Here is a 12,638-nt window from a genome sequence, read left to right as displayed (position 1 = left end):
CTGCAAACATTTCTCTGTACTTCTGACTCATGGTTTCCTCTTCATGCCGGGGCTTGTTTCTTTGAACTCAACAAACCGCTGCAAAAGCCACACCTCTTTTCCTCTGACTTATAATTACAATTATCACGCCAACACATCCCCTGCCAGCTCTGCTCAGCATCTTCAGGTTTCAGCCAGGCTTCCTGCAGCATTGACAACATGCCGGATCTATTTCTGAGAGATGCCACAACTAACCTAGCCTCCAGTGAAAGCCACAGTGACTGTGAGGGCCACCTCACATAAACTTCAGCTGATGAGAAAATAATGTCTGCACCGCGGCCAGCTACTTCTGGATCATCTCTGGAGCGAGCGCTGCTCAAATCTGTCATTATTTACCCTGTTTACAGCATAACCTGAAAGCAAAACAAGAAATCAATAGAAAATGGGGACAAATTACTGTAAGCATCAATATTTAAGACAGCTGAGATAAAGGGCTCTGAGCTGGTAATAGATTCTTTCCATTTACCATAAGCTTATTGAGAAGAGGGTTTGTCAATTGCTGATAAGCCCATTAGTTAGTTGTTGATAAAACAATTTAGTATCATTAACGCTTTAAATATAACAAATAGAGCTTGTTAAAAGATAAGATTAATATCTAGCAATCATGTTGCCTCTCTTTTCTGGTGCATTTCTTTATTTTGACATAAACTTCAATGTAATTGTGTAGCTTACAATGAGAAAAATCCGCCAATTTACAGCAATATTATGCAGCAAAATCCACCATAAAAAGGGAGCGAGTAAGGTTGTTATGCAAGAAATGATCCAACTTCTGACACCAAGTTGCCTCAGACTCTGACATTACAGAACAGAACGTCAATCTTGCCTGTCTACCAAGAATAAGGAATATTACCACCAACTATTAGAATGTTAAGACCATTATAAAGTATATTATTAATACATTGCACACCAAATGTCCCAAGTACGTAAACAGATTGAGAACTGTAAGCTTAATTTTCCTTATAAATCCTACTAACTTGAATTATTTGAGTTCCTGGGACATTTTCTTCCTATTTAAGATGTAACTGATTGACTAAGCAAAAGATACTTTTTGTTGTTGTGTGGACCGTGTAAGGAACGTTCTGGTTTTTGCATTAGTAAAATATTATGCATCTTTTTCAAACCACGTTGTTGTATGTTTGTTCCATTCGGTTTTCTTTTTATTTACTCAGGCTGTGTTTTAGTACCCTAATGTTGGATTAGAGAAGCAGTGGCACCATAGGTGGAGTGACACCCCTTTGTTGGTATCTATACAGAGAAAATTATTTCTGATCAGAGAAATTCCATGCATGACAAAAACAAAATCAGGATGTTGATTTTACTCATGCTACAGTTCTTTTGTGTGTTTGTGTACCTTTAAACCCATGGGGCATGACAATTAAAATGATCATGATAAGTAAAAATTAAAATGCAGTATGTAATCCAAGTACTTCAGTTCTGAAACCACTCTGAAAAACCTGACTGAATTGGCTTAATTTTTTTTGTTTTTGTTTTTACAGTGATTTTGAGAGTAAACATGCTTTATTCAGCAATAAAAGACACATAATAGAACACACACATAGAACCTCCTAACACTATGTGAATCTCAAGAGTGCTTTGCTTTGTTGTGAAGGTTACCTGACTTTGCTTTACCCCAGAGCAAAGAGACTCAACTCGCTTCACACTTACATCTTTTGTTCTTGATCAAGTTTACTAAACCCCGTACAAAACGCAGCCAAACACTGAAGCAAAGCGATCATCCTGGGCAAAGGAAGCTATGAACGAGCAGGAAAGAGGAAGTAGCATCTCCAACAGACAGTCGCAGCAGGGCACGGACTAACTATAGCCACATCAATGACTAACTCTCACAGCAAGGACACCTCCCTTCACTTTGAAAAGAAAATAAATTAAACAACAAAGGGGGACACTGACATTCACTGCCTTTCAGTTTTATTGCACCAAATAACTACTCGTCATACGTCCAGCACAGGATCATTGTTAAGTTCAGTCCATAAAAACAACACGAAGAAGAAAAAAAAACATTTTGAGAACAAAGTTTTCTTCCCAGCTGGAATGATGATTGCTTTATGAATTTGTAGTTGATGTAGAAAAAGGTTCCCTCATCTCCTGGCCTAATATGGTCATTCCAACACAGGAGGACACCCATCTTTGTACTTCTTCATGCATTACACACACAATCAATAATGGAAAAATATACACTGTGAAAGGCCTTAGTTGCACTGCCTACAAGCGGCATTGATTAATGATTTTGTGCCAGTTATGACAGCAAGGTGCATGCAGTGAAGAGAGTGGAAGGCCTTTTTAATAGTGCAAGGAGAGAATTAAATCAAACCCAGGAGGGCCTCCACTGGAAAGGAGAGATGCTGCATCTCTCTGCTCTAAATCACAGCTCTACTTAAGCCCAGCCTTCTCTTTCCCCATTTTTCTACATTATCAAAGGAAACCTGTCACTGCTGTCTATGGGAAAGTTTACAAATCATGATTTATCAGAGAGAGGATCTCTAAACACCTGTGTGAGAAAATAAGCATCCCCTGCATTATTATTTATAGGCCAAAAAGTTTGTTTAGTCTTCCTTTGACTTGAGAAAGCGTTTCAAAACTTTGAAATCCAAGTTTTGAAAAATGCATTTAAAAAGCATTTGATTCCATTTCTGTACCTGCATATGTCATGTCCAAACAACGTCCCAAGTCGTTAAGTCGTCAGTGCAAAAACAAGCAAAATGCAGCTCGATATTATCCCAGAGTTGGCAAAATTAAATTTAAAATACCGCAAAAACAAATTAGTACATAAATAAAATAACTGTGGAAGAGAAGCATCCTTATTTCTAACATGTTTAGCAGATTTATAACCTCTATTTTCTTTTCAAAAAGCTGGAGATTCTCAAGTAGCCATGAGTCTTTATTTCTAACAAGATAAGGGAATCCTAAGGACCCTCCTGGGTCTGCTGTTAGAGATGCACACATCACACTTTTAAAACCTAGAATCCATACATTTAGCTCAGACATCTCTAGAAAAACGATATTTTAAATACACAGTACATTCTGAAATAGTCCACTACTTATTTTTAAACCTTTATGTCTTGAGAGCCCTGAACCACAACCCAGTTTTGAGACACTTTGTGCAGTGCAAACCGACAAAGCCGCAGCAGCTGGGGAGAGAAAATCCTTCTTACTGGCCACCAAGGCCAGTTGCTACCAGAATACTCCAGAAGAAAGCGGCAGCCCGAAAGCCATATGAAGAGAGGAGACAAACCCAGGGTGATGAGCACTCACTCTACTGTCTTCTCTTTGTTCCTAATACAGAACTTTCTCCAGGCATGAGCTTTCTGAGTAAGATACATAAGAAAGAATAACCACAGTGCTTTGTTTGTATAGAAAATACATTAGGATAAGACTGCTGCAAATGTCTGAAAATGCCAATGGGGATTAGTGTGTAAATACACATTGTTGATGGGAAACTGATGTCATTAGAAAATATATATATTAAAAAAATTATATATATATTATTTTAACAAAGACTGTAATTAAATAGAAAATACACACTGTACACATGTGCACTTAACAGGAAGCAGATGTAACACAAACACTGAATATGAACATTTTTTTCCTTTTCAATTATTTTGTTCCATTCATATTTCAGTTTAATAATTAATAATAAAAGGAAAGATTAGGGTAATTTTTTCATATCAATACCTAAGAGTGTGATGTGAGCTGATTTGTGTTGTTAGGTTAATGGCCTGTGCATTTCAAATGTTTGATAGTAACATTTCGACTAGGTATAGACATTTTCATAGAAGACAACTGGACTGATTATAAATGAACAGAGCTTTAAATCCACCACACCAATGTAAAACAGTTTCTTTGAAATGTAATTTTTTTTATAACCATAACCAAAGCAAATATCAGTTAAATAATAATTTCATCATTTCCCAAACTTTAAACACTGACCAGGCCTGAAGGTTAAAGAAATTAAAAACTCTTTTACTATTTTAAAAAATGTTAAAATGTTTATACGAGAAAAAACAAAAAAACAAGGGCTTTGGAAAGGGGAAAAAAGCAAACAAGGAAACGGTTGCTCTAAGGGAAGTCCAGGCTGTAAATGTGCACAATATTCCACATTATATACATGTCATTTCAGAGTGCGCTCCAAGTGACGCAGTGTCAAATCTGTGTGACAGATTTAGGTGAACGCTGGTGAAGGGAGCTCTGCGTGGGGAGAGCGGCTTAGGGCTGACTCAAGCAGCCAGTACAAGATCTCCAGCAGGCAGAAAGGAGCCCTTCTCAGTGCGGAGCAGATGCCTGTCCAGCCCACCAACACCGAGTGCCAAGCAATAACCTGACACCATTGCCATCTTCTGACTATATTCACACATGACTCTTGGTATATATTGTGTATGGCGAAACACTGACAAGAAAAGAAAATGCAAAGGAAAATTTAAAGCTGCTTCAAAAGGCTAAAGTCGAGTGTTCTATAGATAAAACCAATATTAGGAGTTTTTTTTTATTTTAGTAAGATTGAATTGGTTCAAAAAGTTAATGCTTTTCGTGCTATATAGAGAGATGTGAACTGAGACATGTGGGAAGGTTTCATACAAAGAGCCAGTATGTTGATTTATAATGTAATGTCTCCCTCTTTAGGTGGATAATGTGCGAGTCTTTCAAGAGTCCAAAACAAGAGGATTTGATTTTGATTGAGGAATACTTTTGTTTTTTGTTTTTTTTAATAATTAAAAAAAATCTGTGTTTGTGTATTTTTTTTTTTTCATATAATGTTTTGTGTCTATATGCAGTGAAACTTGAATTTAAAAATGTATCTGTGGACATTTTAATTGATGATGAAATTTAACAGGGTTTTTTTGAGGTAGAATGCAGTTGTTTAAGCTAAAGTTTAGATGTAATAGTGCTCTGAGAGCAGGACGCTGGGAAGTTCATTCTGAAATCTGGGAGCTTCCTGACATCTAGTGGACAAAATCGAGACTTCTCCCAGGCTAGCACTAGGCAGCTGCACTATAAATACAATTTTAAAGGGTAAATTTTCCATTAACAGTGCATATATAGCCAAAATATTCTGGCAGCTTGCAGATACCATTTATGAGTTGTTTTTGTTGTTGCTGTTGTTGTTTTTAAAGCTTAAACAAATGTTTAAATTCCATTCAGGCATATTTATCACAATAGTAGTAGAGCCTATAGTACTCTTAGTACTTATTATTTTTTTAATACATTATGAATCTTCTTCCGAATCTATTACATTCACCTTTATCATACATATAGCTACAAAGATAATCTACAAACATAATAATAATAATAATCTAGGAAGACAAATGAACCCAGGATAAATACACACATATAGAAATATGAGATACAGGAGATTGTTTTCCAGCAATAAAAATCTTTTTGCATTTGAAAAACATGGTGGTGAGAGCCTGTTCTCCTGTAACCACATGGGCCAGAACAGCTCGCAGTTATTGACTAACAGTGAAAACAGTGAAAATGTCAGAAAATCTGCACAAAAACAATCGTTCTATTAAAGAATGGTCAGAGCTAATATTTTGGAATCGCCAACTTATAATTCAAAGTAGGGCTGGGCCATATCATACCGTTCACAGTAATACCGATATAATGTTAGGCAATGAAATATGGCGATAGAATATGGGTAAAACACCCATGCGCAGTGCCTTTGTTTTCATACGCACATGGTGGAAAAAGCATGGCGGCGATGGAGAATGACAAGGCCGAAAGTGGATCGTTGACTGAAACAGATGAACCAGAATTGGTTTGTAAAAATGCTGCAACTTCAGTGTTGTGGAACTGGTTTAGCTTTCGTCCGTCAGATACACACCAAAGCACAATTTTTGGTAGAGCATGCTAGCGGGCCGTCGTCATTACCGTGTTTTTCGGAAAATAAGGCACACCTAAAATCAATCCTTTGATTTTTCTGAAAAATAGACAGTGCCCCTTATAATCCAGTGCATCTTATGTATGAATTCTGTATGCTTACTGACCTCAAACCGATTTTATGTGGTACACGGCGCTCGAAAATCTGTCAAAAAATGTTTTAGTACGACTTTGGTAAGCTACGAAGCCGCACCGCTGGATGGATTGTCGCAGCATTACGGCTACCGTAGTCAGGAGCCTTGCGGAGTAATACATACTGTGCTTCAACATAATATTACCGTATTGTGTGTGTATAACCTCTTTGTAAGTTTTGTGGATATTATACATGTTATGCTCAGGATATGTCAGCCCATTTCCACTGGAAATACCTTTTGGTTAAACTGTCAGCAAGGAATTTGCATTTGCACTGTTACATTTTTATATAACTTTAATGCACATAAGCAAAACTGCTGCCTGTTTAAGTGAAAATACATTGATGGGGTTCTTTTGCACTAATAAAGTTGTGGAGTTGTAAAGTATTTTGTCTTGCGTCAATTATATCGTCAGTTATATCGTTATCGCAAACTTTCAAATATATATCGTGATAAATATTTTTGGCCATATTGCCCTGCCCTAATTCAAACCCTAATGCAATACAAATGTGAAAGCGCCTCACAGAAATGTGAGAGAGCCAACCAGCATTTTTTTGAAGTTGGTCAAGGATCACTGTAGTACTTTAGTCAATGTAAACAAAAAATAGGCCCAGAGACCCAATCTGTAACCATCAAGCTACCATGGATAACAAAGGAAAGATTTGTACAACAGTTGCATGCAGTTGCCCTGACAGTGAGTACTAAAGTCCCATTCACAGGCCTAGAGAATGATCAGTAACAAGAACGACGGCAGTCACTAGCCATTGGTTGCAAAGAGGTATATGGTGCTGTACCGAAAATCTCATTGTATATCACAAGCTGATAAAACTGCAGTTGGTTTGGTCTAGAACTGGGCGATATAAGATTTTTTCATATCACGATATGTTTTTCTCATTTCAGGCGATAACGATATATATCACGATATAAGCCAAATAACTATATTTGTAAGATTTAAATGTGCCGTTGCTCACGAGTAAAATGTGAAATAATCTGCAGCTTGTTTTGATTTAAATATTTATTTCCCATAATAAGTTCAACAGGGTAGATGTACTTAAGGAACATGAGACTTCAGTTTCAGATAAATAAAGGCAAATATTGCAAACTACACAAAAGGCAGCCGCTAAAGTGTTTAAGTTTCAAAATAGAACAAACAAAACAGACCACTAAATTGTCAGTTCCACTTAGAAACAAAATTTTAATTCTAAAAATAATCTTAGGTCGTTTTACAGAAGAACAGACAAAATTGACTAACTTTTGTCAATATCAAATAAACTGAGAACTAAAAGGAAATTGTCAATCTCTCCTTGTTGTATAGCTTAGCTTTTCAAACAGTTTTAACAGTTACTTTAGTCTGACAAAAGCCGAATGACGAATTAGCGCTTTCAGTCAGAGATTGAGCATGCACCGCTTTATTGTATTTCCAGACTTGCTTTCGGCACAATTTACAGTGCGCGCTACTCTGTTTTTTGTCAGACTTGAAATAGCCGAAATACCTTCACACTACGGAACTTCTGTGGCCCTTCCGTTTGACAAGCTCTCCGGCATTGGAACCATCATCTGTTTTTTCTTCGGTAACCTTCGCTCACGCTGTCGGTTGATTTTTCTCTAGTCAGCAAACTCATTTCCTTCCTTACCCGGGCAGCCCGGCTGCAAAAACAAATACACATGTGCGCCTTGGCGCTTGTGCTGTACGTAACAAGTCACGTGACGTGACGCTGCGGCTGTGATTGGTTCGGCTCTGCGCTACTTAATTTGGATTGGCTGTTGTTGTTTCTTTTTTAAGAGGACAAGAGAGATGAAGTCTACCGCAATAGTTTAATTTTAAAAGTTATTTCGCAATACATATCATTATCGTTCTATCGCCCAGCTCTAGTTTGGTCACTAGCCTGTTGCTGCGGTCACCAGTAGTTTGTATAAATGACACTGACTTTCTGCAAACTGACACAAAAACTGACACAAAACTTGCCAAGCATTTCTGAAAACACAAAAGAAAAGGAGAACGTTCACCTTCAAAGTAAAGGGGAAACTTTTACTTTGAAAGCAAACATTCTCTGCTTCTGGTCAGTGTCAATTTCAAGAGTCACTACAGCTCATAAAGTAAATAGATTTTTTCTTACCAGAGGTTATCATGGGTACGCCCTAAATTGGTGGTTAATAGGCTCCAACTCCCCCTGCCACAGACAGATGGACAGATGCTGCAGGAATAAGTATAAACAATAATGTATGATCTTAAAAGCCTGACCATCTTTACCTAAAATTAAAGTTGGTTAAAGTAGTTTTACAAAGAATCTACTTTAAATGTTTTTTTAAACATTGTTCAAAATATATCATTCATCAAGCGCTCTATATTAAATTATTATGGGACAGTTTAGGGTAATTTAACACCAATTTCACTTCATGCTGGCCAAAGTAATAATATAATAATAATAATAACAAAATACTACTACTACTACTAATAATAATAATAAAACAAGATGGTATATTTGAAACTATTAAACAGCCTGCTGCTTACATAAACCGCTGTATAAACTGTTCTACATTTAGTATGACATCTCAGCTATTGAATACAAGATTATTTTATAGCTAAAATTACTGTAGGGCTTCATTTTGGTTTGGGCTGTATATCAGCCACAACACATGCAACTAACTCAACTAATAAAGTAGTCATTACCTCAATAATCAGTATTAATAATTTAAAAATTGACTAAAAAAAGCCTTCGTTCATACTATTAGGTCTAATAACTCTAAATTAAATGCAGCTGCAGAGAAGCTATATAAAATGTGTCATCTTGCAAATATTGAGTGTTTCAGGAGTTTCATTTTGTACTTTTCTCCCAAAAGTCACCTTGACATCAGTCCTTCTTCTCACTGAGACAGAGCAGCAACATTGGATAGATGGAAAGCAAAGAGGACAGAAATAGAAACTAACACAAAGAACTCATTTTGTTTCGTGAGTAAATGTAAATTAGTCTTACATTCTGGTTTTAAAAAAAGGACTAAAAATGCCTAAAGGCCTACTTAAGATAAGCTAGCAGACTGTTAAATTAAGTTCAACTTAAAGCAGTCCAATTAGCCACTGCAATTTGACCAGAATATTAAAGAAATTCAAATTAAAGTGTGGCTAGGTTATGTAAATTAGCTAGAATGCGAATTATTTCTATTTTAATGTAGTTATTAAAGAAGACAGGTCCACACATAATCATCCATTCATATTAATGCTTCATTTGAACACTATCATTTAATGTTTTACTGTAATCACCTGGTCATTTTGAAATATTCTAGCAGTTTATGCACATGCAGAGACACAGACACACATAAACACAGGTGGGTACAGGTTACCAGTCTATCACAGGGATAAGATTAAATCATTTGAGTAAATTATTTAGTTTTTGTGTGACTTTGTTTGGGTACTGACAGCACTGGTTAAAGCAAACAAAATATCCTATCTTGGTTTGTTAATCTGTGAGTTGAAAGAAGCTTTTATTTAGACTTAATTGAAACCACAATCTTTTCGTTAACTATACCAATGTGGATTTGACCACAGACTATCAATTTCCAAATTCTGGTCTCTAATGTAAAAGTTTGTACACCTCACCAGCCCGCCTAAACCCACCATCGACTCTAAGGCAGTTTATAGATGTGGTACTTCTTTCATTCAAAACATAAATTTGTCATAAAATGGAGTCCAGCCAAAAGTTCCAATGCCAGCACAACATAATTGGGAAAGTAATGAAAGTGAATGTGATTTCTGAGAAGTGGTTAAAATTATTCTTCAGAAATGATTCACTGAAAAACTGTTAAATAATGAGACAGTCATTAGTGCTTTTCTTGACAGATCCATTTAATTCTTACAAGTTGCTAAGGGCCACTTAGATACGCAACTTCACAGGATTAAAAAGCATGTGTACCACCTCTTCAAAGAATGGTTCTGACACGTGTGGATAGCTGGGTGAACTTTAACTCCATCTGTTAACTGGAATTAGTTATAGCTGTACTACAGTCTGCTAGCCCTCTGTTAAATGGTGAAATGGACCTCTCCACTGCCTTTGTGCTTGTGGTGCCCTTTGGAGCAATTTGGAGTCATTTTACAAATATATGGCCTGCTGTTTGGTTCAAACTGTCCAAGAATTTTACTTTACTTGAAAAAAAGAAATAAAAATGAGGGACTTTTGTTAGCTGTCCTCGATTTTACTTCTACTACTACTTTCCAGCAAGGGTGGCAAAAGTACAGACTTCCTTTACTTAATTAGAACTACAGATACCTGAGTTTAAAAATACTCGATTAAATATTGAACTACTGAAGCAACTTATTTACTTAAGTAAAAAAAAGTACAGGCTCTGAAATGTACTCACAGTAGGAAAGTAAAAAGTAGCTCTTTGAATGACAGTTCTAATAACCCTTTTTGTAAAAAAGTAACTGAACTTGTGCTATAGTAATATAATATAAAACAATATTAGTACATGGAAAGGAAAATATTATTTCAATCTAAATTCTAATTCTCACAAAAGCTTCAATCTGTTATGTAGGACTCATATGGTGAAAGAGATTTTTTTTTTTTTTTAAACAGCTATTTTCTGTTGCCTGTGTTGTAGAGGGTGACTCTGCCTCCACAACTAAACAGGAAAATTTGTACAGTCAGGGGTTACAGTTGGATGCCTCAGCATAGGGAAGAGAATCACAACTCACAGTAATTTCTAATGTGAGCTTCAACAGGTTTTCTTAGTGTACATGCTGTGATCAACTGACCTGCTGCTCTTTGTGGATTTACAAAGCTAATTTCAACAATATGTAAGCAGTTTCATGAGCCAGCTTGACTGATATCCATCCCCTAAACTGACACTATACTGTTTATACTATCTTTATGCTAGATAATATACAGTTGGTATAAAGTTGCAATTTAGTTAATTAATGGAAGCATCATCAGCGTAAATGCAAATTTATCTCTGCTACACTTGATGTAACCAAAATCTGACCATCAGCATCACAGCCACTGTGTGTCAGTCCAACACAGAGCTTTACTGTGAACTCACCACGGTATTGCAAACTAACCTGTTTATTTTGGAAAAACCTACCCAATGTTTTCATGCAACACTGAATAACAAAGTTAGTATAGTTTGTTTTGCAGGACTTTTGACAAAATGAACATACATAATTTATCAAAACACATGATATAGAAATCAAATATATGAAAATTTAAAAAGTCTGTAAAAATATTTAAAATTTTAATCTGCAGATTTAAATCACGTTTGACTGAGTAGTCCTTACCATTAAATACAACCCTTCTCTTCCTCTCCAGTCTTTCTTATCTTTCTCCAACTCTGATTGAAGTTAGCTCTTTTTCTTTCTCTCCCTGTGAAATACAGCAGGACTTTTAGCTAGCAGCACACTGTGCGAGAAACTGCACACAAACAGTTTGCTGAGGTTTCTTGAGCAGATAGAAACGTTACATTTGAAATTACAGTATCGCCTAATTTAAAAAAAAACTCCCCTCATGCATCCCCAATCTTCTGTAGCTTGATGCTAGTAGCGCAAAGACAACTTGGACATCTGCACTCCTTCCTGCCTCCTTTAACTGCCCAATATAAAAGTACGAATGATACTGCTGAACCTAAAGTAACAACTCGGCTTTAAAAGGTAAGGAGTAGAAAGTACAGATACGTAAATGTGGGGAGTAAAAGTAAAGACTTGTCAGTAATGCTCAAGTAAAGTACAGATACCTGAAAAATCTACTTCGTTACCTCCCATCTCTGGAAGTATGAAATTACTTCCGTTGTAAGTTTCTTCACTTATCTGAGGGATGGGATGCATCCTACAATGTGCTGATTTTAGTTCCTGTGTTCAGGATGGTGTCACCCTTACACTGTCAACACAACTTTGCACAGACGGAACGCTGACTCAAAAGTAACCTAAAATCCAGAATGATATTAAAGCTCCGTGATTACTGACCTCAGCCCAGCACTCAGACCATGAACTTCAACAGGTAACGAAGGCAGTGATGAGCAGTCAGGTTTGTAGCATAGCCTCCATTTCCGCCTGTTCAGTGCATGTTTCTACGGAATCACTCTGGCTGTCGCTTTAAAGTCTCGGTGGGCTGGTTTTAAACTTGGCTTTTTGTTGGCCGTTTTGTGTCCACACTAAAAACTAACAGACAGCTATGTTCCCTCATTAGTCCTCCTCAGCAACAATTATGTAATCGGCATGACTGAGGAGGACACTGAGCAGATGCGCCTATGCAGGTCAGACTTTTGGTAGTGCTCCTCATCAACGTTCCCTCTAAGCTGCGCACGTGCGCAATTGCTCACTGTTGGTACGGTCTCTGCGCAGAGAAAATCTGCGTTGCGCACACAAAAAAAATTCTAACCTGAATTGAAATTAAAGTAAATATGTGCCAACACCGGTGTTTTAGCTAGCAAAGCGGCGTGGCTGATGTGGAGTTAAGCCACATTAATGACAACGTGTACAACCATTGGAGATGTGAGCAGGACAGACGGAACAATTGACGGGAAAAGTGTGGACTTTATACCAGTTTTTAAATTGTGTTGATAGGCCACGTAAAATCAGAGTTATGATAAAAA

The 12,638-nt window shown here is 36.8% G+C and overlaps 1 long non-coding RNA gene across 4 annotated transcripts in view; it reads right to left on the bottom strand.

The window, feature by feature from the left end:
* Positions 1 to 12,355, bottom strand: part of LOC102082565 (uncharacterized) — a 102,589-nt gene extending 90,234 nt beyond the window's left edge. For 3 of the 4 annotated variants that reach the window (XR_003216886.1, XR_003216884.1, XR_003216885.1), the window contains exons 1-3: positions 11,781 to 12,355; positions 11,329 to 11,413; positions 8,180 to 8,257 (exon numbers count right to left, since the gene is read on the bottom strand). This is a non-coding gene — a long non-coding RNA (uncharacterized LOC102082565). The remainder of the gene's footprint in view (positions 1 to 8,179; positions 8,258 to 11,328; positions 11,414 to 11,780) is intronic. The other variant, XR_003216887.1, reaches the window with a different exon arrangement.
* Between the last annotated feature and the right edge of the window lie 283 nt (positions 12,356 to 12,638).

The sequence above is a fragment of the Oreochromis niloticus genome, linkage group LG16 (assembly GCF_001858045.2).
Source record: "Oreochromis niloticus isolate F11D_XX linkage group LG16, O_niloticus_UMD_NMBU, whole genome shotgun sequence".
In the NCBI taxonomy this organism is placed as follows: domain Eukaryota; kingdom Metazoa; phylum Chordata; class Actinopteri; order Cichliformes; family Cichlidae; genus Oreochromis; species Oreochromis niloticus.
The sequence above is the reverse complement of the archived record's forward strand: the minus strand, read 5'-3'. Positions and strand labels throughout refer to the sequence as shown.